At 41.8% G+C, this 10,412-nt stretch overlaps 1 long non-coding RNA gene and 1 pseudogene across 2 annotated transcripts in view; both read left to right on the top strand.

Moving 5' to 3' along the window:
- LOC115285394 overlaps positions 1-10,412 on the top strand; it is a 42,531-nt pseudogene that overhangs the window by 6,676 nt on the left and 25,443 nt on the right.
- Positions 10,101-10,412, top strand: part of LOC115285395 — an 818-nt gene continuing 506 nt past the window's right edge. The window contains exon 1 of one of the 2 annotated variants that reach the window (XR_003905504.1): positions 10,101-10,185. This is a non-coding gene — a long non-coding RNA (uncharacterized LOC115285395). The remainder of the gene's footprint in view (positions 10,186-10,412) is intronic. The other variant, XR_003905505.1, reaches the window with a different exon arrangement.

The raw sequence follows: 10,412 nt of genomic DNA, 5'->3' as shown, positions 1-10,412 counted from the left end.
TTTTTGTCCATTGAGGTTCTGCAAGTAACATATTCCTCACTTACACAGTTTACTTAATTTTGCCAATGCCATTACTTTCCAGTTGACCCAACATGTATAAGGCCGCCTCCAAAAACAGGCTCTAGAATCAGTTTACATGAAATCAACAAGCACTCCTGTGAGTGTCCTTCTTCACTGCAGAGAGTTTCCCAGTCTCCCCACATGCCTCCTGGAGTTTATAGACCACCCAGGATGGCTATAGGTTGACCAGTGATTCTGATGCAAGAAACTACCTTCTTCAGCCCTGCAGCACACACCATTAGAGCTTTAGGTGTTGGTTGTATACCTGGTGCTCTCTGAGCCTGGACCCTCCATACCCAACTGCCTATAGTAGCTTGAGTCATGCTAGCATGGTCACTGCAAGAGGGGTTGTGCTCTTCTGTATTCAGTCCTGCAGTGCTGCTCAGAGTGGTCACCCTTGTCATAGACTGTTACCGGGGCAGCCCCGTGGAATGAACTGAATGAACACCAAGTGCAGTTCTTAGACTAAAAATGCTACCATCATCATGACATGTTATGGAGCTCAGCAGAGTGTTGCTGGTTTTCATCCCTTATCCTGGATGCCCCCGATTATAGGAAAGACCCAAGAGTCTGCATAACTGGCCCAACATCAAGAAGTCATCTTTACAGTGGAAGTTCTGGCCAACAAATGGCCCCATCTGTGCATTTTTACATACCCCTGGGCCATTAGCCTAAGAGTTGCCCCATCTGAGGGTAAGGAATTCTGGAAATCTCTTGCCTCACTGTACATCTGCTGGGAGCCAAAGGGTTAAAGAACTGTGGTAGAAAATTAAGGCAGAACTAACCAACCTTAGTGGAATGTTACAGCAAGATAAGTAGCAGTAAATAACTGTTAGTTCCTGAAGAGTCATAAATAACTATTGACTCTAGGAACTGAGATTACCATCTGTTACCGTCTGACAGGTTCCTGGTACCAATTGCCCCTCTCAGCATTCTTTCCCCCTTCCCCACATTTTTCTTCCCCCCTGGTTGTGTATATAATCAGCCTCCTTGAATAAACGTTAGAGCTTGATCAGACCTCCTGTCTTGCTCTCATTCTTTGTGTCTCTTGCCCCATCCATTCACCCGTTCCCTCCTCCAGGTTCCCCATTGAATGACCCCGCGGGCCGGGGCATACATCCTGAATGTAAATCACGGTAACAGATGTTTTCCGTGTGCTATGGCTATAATGCAGAAAGCAACCAGAACACTCCTATTCACTTTGTAGTTCCAGACATTACTGGTAGTGACCAAGGCATTCCTATCACTCCTCAGAACACCCAATTCTGGGCCCTCAAAAAAGGCATTCCATAGAACTTTCGCTTCCCCTGTTAGCCCCAAGCAGTTTAATAGACCACCTCTTGCAGGTGGGATGTGAGTATACCTGTGCAACTTTCGCTATTTAAAGTGCCTGCTCACTGATGCACCTAGACAAATGCTCGTATTTTGTGTGGTAGTGCTCATATATTTGCAGGTAATAAAACCTACTCAGGAAGTTTGAGATGTTTTCAACACCCCAGGTCCCATGCATCTTCTCCTGGGAATATGAAAGAAGCCACTCTTAAGTGGTCTTCTAAATGTAAGGGTTTGAAAACATATTTGCAAATCTTTTGACATCCCATTGAGAGGGAAGTTCTGTGTCCCTTTTTGTGTTTTTTAAAGTAAATTTATTATTGAGAGGAGAGAGACAGAGGGCAAGGGAGATAGAGAATACCAAGCAGGCTCCGCACTGTCAATGCAGAACCTGATGCGCAATTCAAACTTATGAACCATGAGATCATGACCTGAGCCAAAATCTGATCTTAGAAAGAATATTTTGGCATGCCCTCCAACACTGGACCCTAGAAATGTGACCATGTTGGCAGCCCCCCTGCATTTTTGTGGAATTATATTTCACCCTCAGGCTCAAAAGTGTCTTGCCAATGTGTCTTGAGTATTTGCTACTTCCTGCACATTTGGTTCAACCAGCATCGTATTATCAGAGTGATGAATCAGCAAGACATCAGGTGAAAGAAAAAGATACTCTAGCAGCCTGTAGCCTGGACTATGATATTTGGCTGAAGAGTTGACAGGCCCCTGACATTGGACAGTAAAGGTGTATTGCTGGCCTTGCCAGCAGAAGGAAATGGTTTATGATGGTAATTACTAATAAATATAGAGGGGGGAAAAAAAGCATTTGCCACTAAATAGCTTCACGCCAGGTGAAAAAAAAATGTTGCTTTGTTCCAGCAACAAAACATCATCTAAAAGCTCAGCTACAAATAGTTACTACCTTATTAAATTTCTGATCATCCACTATCATTATGTAAGCTTTGTCCATTCTGCACATGCCAAATAAGTAAGTTGAATGGAGACAGAATCACCACTGCTTGTGTCTTTCCAGGCCTTGAGGCGGACACTAATATTTGCAGTCCCTCCAAGAAGGCAGAATTGTTTTTAATTTATGGTCTTTGTAAGTATAAACAGCTCTACTGACTTCCATATGATCTTTATGACATAATAGCTCTCACTTGAAGGGTCAAGGAACCAATGTGGGAACTGTGAAAATTTCTTCTATCTCTATTCCAGTTATGTGTTCCATGGTTGAAGAAAGAACCATACTATGGGTTTGGGCCCTGTGGGCCCACTGTGAGAAAGACCTGAGCTAAAATCCCTCAATCACTTTACTGCCATGAGGCCCTACTCTGGATGGTGCACTCCAAGTGACTCTTTGGGTCACTGGGCATTAACATCAGCTGAAAGCCAATGTTTGGGAATCCTGAAAAGTCTGATCTTTACCCCTACCCAAATGCCTATTCATTGGTAAATGGCTGTCTGTTCCTCTGGGGAATGCTGGGAGATAGATTAACAGTATACATTTTTGGCATTACAGGGTTTTTCCTCAGGAAGACCTGGAGACTCCTCTTCTGAAGGGATGCTCTGAGTCTGTAAACTGGGTCAAGGCTGGGCATTGATTGAGAGGGCATGACTCTTTTGGTGATTCAAGTCATTATATCTGCAGGTTTTCCACTTAGATGAAGAACTTCCCATCTATTTTATTCCGGCTTACACCGTGATCAACTAGTGAACTCCAAATATCTGCAAGCCAAACTATTTTGCTTACTGCTTTGGCTCCACTCTCCCTGACAATAACCATGTCCATAGTTTTGATTATTAAGTGCCATGCGTCACTCCTGCCACCCTGGCATCTCAGCATCCCCATTTGATTGACACATCCCCATTTGAAGGTGGCAGTTCCCCCCTATAATTTCTGGTTCATGGAGAGGAGCAACCACAAGGCTCCTGAAGGATTCTGGGGCTTGCCTGATAAAAGGCATGACCTCTGGCCTTCCTGAGGTCGGTGAGCAAGCCTTGTACAAATACACTTTAACATTCCAATCTTCCTGAGCCTTTGCATAGTTTTATCTACAGGGTATCAGGCACGTTTTGGCATTTCAACTTCTATAGTGCAGTAGGTCAACCAAATCAAGAAAACAATTAAGAGACATTACTAGCCCCTCAAGCTAAAATATTCGGTCCAGAATATCAATTTAGTGGGCCTGTGTCAATAAATTCAGCCTGATCTGACTTTATATTCTTTCCACTCTGATCCCAAACATATTCTCCAGGGTTCTGTTAATATAAACTTATACACTTTAGTGTATACCACACCTCTTTATGGGTCACAATTTATACTCTTTGACATCTATTGGGATTTGTGTCCAATTACAGGTCTAGAAGCAAGAGGAGGTAATAGAGGAAAGTACTGGAGCAGATCAGATGATTTTTGTGAGTGGCACCTGGATGGCTCAGTTGATTGAGTGTCTAACCCTTGCTTTGGGTTCAGACCATGATTTCAGGGTCAGGGGATTGAGCCCTGCATTGGGCTCCATGCTGACCATGGAGCTTGCTTGAGATTCTTTCTCTCCCTCTGCCCTTCTCCCTGTTGTTTTATTTTTATTTTTTTTTATGTTTATTTTTGAGAGCTGTGCTGTCAAAAATGAGTCTGAGCTGTCAGCACAGAGAATGATGTGTGGCTTGAACTCACAAATCATGAGTTCATGTCCTGAGCTAAAGTCGGATGCTTAACCAACTGAGCCACCCAGGCGCCCCTTCCCTGTATGTTTATATACACATGCTAGTACACACAGAATATATCCTCTCTCTGTCAACTGACATAAGTGTCCCAGAGTCCTAGAAGGAACATGCACACATAGTGCCTAGATCTTGGATTCTAATGCCATATTCCATTTTTAATCTCCAAATAAAACCAATGACAAAGTCATATTTCCTTTATCTAACATTATACAACTCTCCAGGGTACAATTAAAAACCATTAACCCTATCCCTGAAAGAGGAAGCAAAGTCTTTGAGTGATATTTATTTACTTTTATTTGATAACCCATAACTTAAATAGTATGATTTAAGTTAATAGTATTTAAATAATATGACATAAAATCAGTACACTGTATGTTACAGATATAGGGGATAAGAGAAGTGTAGTGCGCGTGCGGGCGCTCAGAAGCAAGAACGCGAGGGTAAGGGAATGAAGAAAAGAAGAGAGAGTCAAAGGATGGGGACGGGGGGACAACATGAGTGATGCCCATATTGTCACTTTATTTCTCACATGCAAGTAGTTTTATACAAACAGTCACAGCTATGAGAAGGTTTTTTCTAGACAAAACTTTCTGTTCTCACAGTTATTGTTGTACCATATTCCTGGGAACTTTACACCCTCTTCTTATTGTTATTCTAAGAGTGCCAAAGCTTTAAGGACATTTGTACAATAACATTCTAACTGGAGGAGCATGAAGGACATTTGTACAATAACATCTTAACTCAAGAGAATTAACCTCTGGATCAGCCGCAAGGGCTGTAAGGGCACGAGAGCTTTGCTCGATCACACTCTCCTTACTGGCTCCTTGCTGCTGCTTCCCACAGAGAAGGATGTAAAAAAAGATATCTGCTTAATATATATACCGAGTATATGTTAAGTGTGTATTATACTAAGCATATGTTAAGTAAATATTTAACATATATTAAGTTTGTATACTTAATAAAGGCATACGTGTACACATACTAACATAAAGAAAAAATACTCCTCTGACAATTGCAGTCTTGATTTCTGTAACTGCTCATGCAGTCACAACTGGTATGTATCATGATCTTCAATGACTATGCTTATTTCCTTTAGCCTCAGCAAGAACCTCAGCTGGTCATAGTTCTTTACCCGGTAGGGGGATCCAGTACTTTCTTCCTGAAGGGTCTGGGCCATTAGTAGTCTTTCCTGAATTGTGTTGTCATAGTTTTCCATTGATTTTAATCACAGGTCATGCTAGTACTATGAGATACCTCAAGGGATCTCCTGCGTTCTAGACACACTTCCTGATCTCCGATGTGTGGTGGCAGTTCAGTTTCTTCTTAGTAGGACCTATTGCCTCAGCACAGTATCTTCCTTCTCTGCCTGTTGATTTGAAGACATGGGGAGCCCAAATTGGCCAAGTGACAATCTTAACTTCCAGCTAGCTCAGTGGAATCATGTTGTGTCTCTTGGTGGAAGCATCCCTCCATTTGGAACTACTATTTCTAGGCTGGCAGGACAGAAGGTCTTGGGGATAGGAAACAAAAATTTTACTACTGGTCACTAGGGGTAATAATGCTGCCAATCCATTTCCTCCCTGTGACTCATGGACCTGTGAATCCTGGCTGTGGGGGAAGTATCAACATGTACTGGACACTGACTCAGAGCATACACAGCCTTCTGGAGAACTTGCCCCAGCTCTGTATGGTATTGCCGCCCAGTGGCCCCATGTGTTTTCAAAAAGTTATTCCGCCATTCAATCAAGCCAGCTTCTTTGGGCTGATAGAACAAGAGATAAGATGAGTGAATTTCATGAGCCCTGTGCCTGTTGCTTCTCTGCATCTTCTGTGAAGTGAGTTTCTTGATCAGAAGCAATGCGGTGTGGAATCCCATGACAGTGGGGTATTCTGTGAGCCCACAGATGGTTGTTTTGGCAGAAGCATTGTGTGCAAGGAAGGCAAGTCTGTATCTGAAGTGTCTGCTCCAGTAAGGACAAAATGCTGCCCCTTCCATGAATTTTTGTCAGATTTATTTCCCATTCTTAAACACACAAATGCATTTCTGCTTCTTTCTTTCTCTTGTCTTCTGGGACTCCCATAATGTGTATGTTGATTTAGTTACTATTCCATAGGTCTTATAGGCTTTCTTCACTCATAAAAAAATTTTTTATGTGCCTCTGGATATTTTTAAATAACCCGTCTTTGAGTTTACTGATTTTTTTCTTCCGCTTGATTATGTCTATTGTTGAAGATTTCTCCTGAACTTTTTCAGTACAATCTTTGTATTCTTCAGCTCCAGAACTTCAGGTTGGTGCTTTGTTGTGGTTTCTATCACTTTGTTGAAGTTCTCATTTTGTTCATTTGTTGTTTTCCTGATCTCATTTGGCTGTCTCTGTGTTCTCTTGTACTGAGCTTTTATAAGATGATTACTTTGAATTATTTTTATTGATTGAGGGTTTGTTACTGGAGTCTTATTTTGTTCCTGTGGTAGAGGCATGTTTTCCTAATTTTTTGTGATCCTTATAGCCTTGTGTTGGTGTGTGTAAATTTAAAGAAGTGGTTACCTTTTCCAGCCATTATAGACTTGCATCATCAGTGAAAGCCCTATACAAATTAGCGTTACCAGATATCCTGGGTGGACTGGGTCTGGGGGTGAATGGGCCCAGTGCTGGCTCTACACTGAACTTGGATCCTCACTTCGCTCTCTTTTTTCCTACAGAACTTATGGACTGAGGGGACCTCTTTTGGTGCTGCCTGTGTGGGTTTTGGGGAGGAGTGATGAGGGTATAGTAAGACTGTTATTCTCACTTTTTTCAATTATACCTTTTTTGTTTCTGTGTTCCACCAATGTGCTTTAACCTCTCATCTAGATTCTTCCCAATCTGCAGTGTTTGCTGTATTTTTTTTTACTGTTTTGTTTCTTTTTACTTATTTGTTGTTTGATGGTCGTAGGCTGTTTGTGGGCCAAGGATCAGCCTGGTAATTAATAAAAACTTGATGTCTTCTTAGGTGTGAATTCGTTAAGTCCTATGGCAAGTATACCTTTGCATGTTTCCTTAGGAGAATAACTTCTCTGATACCAGGAAGAGTATTTTATTCCACTTGGAATTCTCAGAATCTAGGGCAGTCCCAAGTACATGTGTGCACTCAGATTTTTTGCATTAAATAATAAATTGAATCTTCAGTGGTATTTCTACTCTGATCTCTTTTTTATTTGCAGAGGAAAACACAAAACAAGCTATATAGTAGAGGTTAGTAATATTTTCTGGTAGTGTTCCACAGTAAAAAATGGTATGAATTGGTCTTTGAACATCTTTTTTTTTTCATATTTCCTGCTTCTGACTACCTCAGACTGAGCAGAAATGTACTTTTGCAGGGATTATTGTCATTCGGGGATGTGACTGTGGGCTTCACTCAGGAGGAGTAGTGGCGCCTGGCCCCTGCTCAGAGGACCCTGTACAGGGACATGATGCTGGAGTCTTATATTTCAAAATGGCATTTTATTTATTCATAATTTCCCCAAAATGAAAATTAAAGTCACTTGACTGGGGAATAGATAAGTGAAGTGTGGTAAATCCATACCATGGAATAGGACTTGGGAAATAAATGTTTATTTTTGGAGGAGAGAGAGAGCACATGCAGGGGAGGGGCAGAGAGAGGAGACAGAGAATCTGAAGCCAATTCTAGGCTCTGAAGCTGTCAGCACAAAGCCCGAACCAGGGCTTGAACTCACGAACACATGAGATCAGGACCTGAGCTCGAGGCGAATGCTTAACCAACTGAGCCACCCAGGTGCCCCCAAGGACGTGGGAAATAAAAACCAACAAGTATATTGATACATAAAATAACATGGATGAATCTTAAATATATTGTACTAAGTAAAAGATACCTGACTCATTAGATTACATACGGTAAGATTCTCTGTCCATGTGATTTTCCAGAAAAGGCAAACCTGTAGGCATGGAGAATAGATAGTAGCTGCTAAAGGATAGAGTGGTATGGAAATTTGACTTGAAAAGAGCATGAAGGAATTTGAGGGCTGTAATGAAATAGTTTTGGATTTTGACTGTGGTGATGATTACTCAGATCTATGCATTTTGTCAAAATTCCTAAAACTACAGCAGCGTGAACTTTTACAAAATGAAATTCAATGAAAAATATTTATCTTAATAAATGATAGGTTATGTTTTTACATAAACATTTGCATTCTTTTCGATTCTCATAATGGACTTCCATATACATTTGTCATTCATTGTCATTTTCTTTTTTATCATAAGAGTGCTTAGTTTGGGTGCCTGGGTGGCTCAGTTGGTTAAGCGTCCGGCTACAGCTCAGGTCATAATCTCAGGTTCGTGGGTTCGAGTCCCGCGTCAGACTCTGTGCTGACAGCTACCTCAGAGCCTGGAGCCTGCTTCAGATTCTGTATCTCCCTCTCTCTCTACCCTCCCCTGCTCATGCTGTCTCTCTCTGTATTTCAAAAATAAATAAGAAACATAAACATTTTTAAAAAAAAGAGTGCTTAGTTATGTAGCCTGTTTTAAGTTCCTATTGACTAAAGGTCTCTTTATTAATTAATATATCTTCTCTTTCAAATTGTAAAAATATAATTTCTTGGTTTATTTTCTTTTAACTTAAAACAGAACTGAATTATTTGTTATTTCTTGTAGTAAAATGTATTAGATAGTAAATATATGGTTTGTATTTTTGGTGTCAAAGCTTGTCACCTTTATTTTTATTAGTGGTTCATTTTATACATTTCAAATCTTAAAAAAAAACTTTTTTTTAATGTTTTATTTATTTTTGAGACAGAGACAGAGCATGAGCAGGGAGGGGCTGAGAGAGAGGGAGACACAGAATCAGAAACAGGCTCCAGGCTCTGAGCTGTCAGCACAGAGCTCAACGCAGGGGTCGGACCCATGAATGTGAGATCATGACCTGGGCGGAAGTCGGAGGGTTAACTGAGTCACCCAGGCACCCCTCAAATCTTGAATCCTTTTGAATTATATATCATGTGTGATCTATGTACATAATATTTTATTTCAAATTGTTGGGAATGACTTGCTGTTTGGAATATTTCATTCATTCCTCACTGCCTTGAAATACTATATTTATTTTACTACATTCAGAAAATACTCTTAATCATGACCATGTTTCCATGAACTGATGCCAAACTTTTTAGTGAAGAAATATTTTACATGTTGATATTTTCTAGGAAGTTTTGTTTTTAAAATGTTGTCAGGTTATATTTTCACTTATTCCAGATGAAGTTCCTTGGACTGCTTGTGTAAAATACCTATTAAAGTACACAAAAATCAAAGAGAAAAAACTATGTATAAAAGTTGGGTGAGATTATTAGTGGAATGTTGTCACAGAATATTGAGTCTTTCAATGAAAAGGTCGATTTCCATTTCTTCAAGTAATTGTAGTGTCACAGAAAAAAGAATAGGATTATGTAGGCGAATAAAGAAATTTTCTTTTGGACTATAGATATTCTGATTTATCTACAATTTTCAGTGCTTTCATGATTTTGATGAATTTGCTTGCTTGATCCCACCCTCGTTCCCTGGCTTTTTATTTCCTGAGAGAATCGCTGACGGTGTCAAATACTATTTTGTTTATTTATAAAATTCTTTGATGGAATCTGTTTCCTACTATTTAAAAAAGTGAAATCGACCAGCAGTTTCCTTTCCCTGACAGCTCTGTGTCTAAATTGCACACTGGGTGCACACAGAACTCAGCTGTAATCCGCGCGAGCTCTGACTGCTTGGGTAACTATGTCACGCGCCTCAAACTTCTCGTGTGCTAGGTAAAAACCGCCCTCTAAGCCAACCTCTAACCGCCCCTCGCGGAATGCACTAAACGGTAGTTGTAGGGTTCAGCGCGGACTGCTCTTACTGCCCGGTTCAGTGCCTTCCTGGTTCCCCGAGGCCTGTTTCCGCGCATGCCTAGTAACGCCTTCTGCCTCTGCACTTCCGCCGTTTTTTTCTCCTTCCGTTCTCCTCACTTCTCGCGTGGGGGAAGTTCCCCAGCCGCGGGGTGTCTCTGACCTTTTCTGGGGTCAGGTCTCCCTGAACCAGGGAGTTATAGGTGAGCTCGGGACGGTCGGACGAGGGCTGTGCCCCGGGCGGTCGGTGCCTGAGCGTGGGGAGGAGGTCCGTGTACCGTCCGACGGCAGGGTGGGGACGTCTCCATCAGCACTAGAGGTCGGGCACCCCGCGGGCTCAGTCCCTGCGCGGAGCGGGCGGCGCTGGTCCCGGGCCCGGTTCTGGAGGCCGCCCGAGGAGGGCGTGCACGGCGGGAGCCCGGAGCTGGTG

This window comes from Suricata suricatta, chromosome 2 (assembly GCF_006229205.1).
Source record: "Suricata suricatta isolate VVHF042 chromosome 2, meerkat_22Aug2017_6uvM2_HiC, whole genome shotgun sequence".
Lineage (NCBI taxonomy): Eukaryota > Metazoa > Chordata > Mammalia > Carnivora > Herpestidae > Suricata > Suricata suricatta.
Note: the sequence above shows the minus strand (reverse complement) of the source record. Positions and strands in the feature narration are given on the sequence as shown.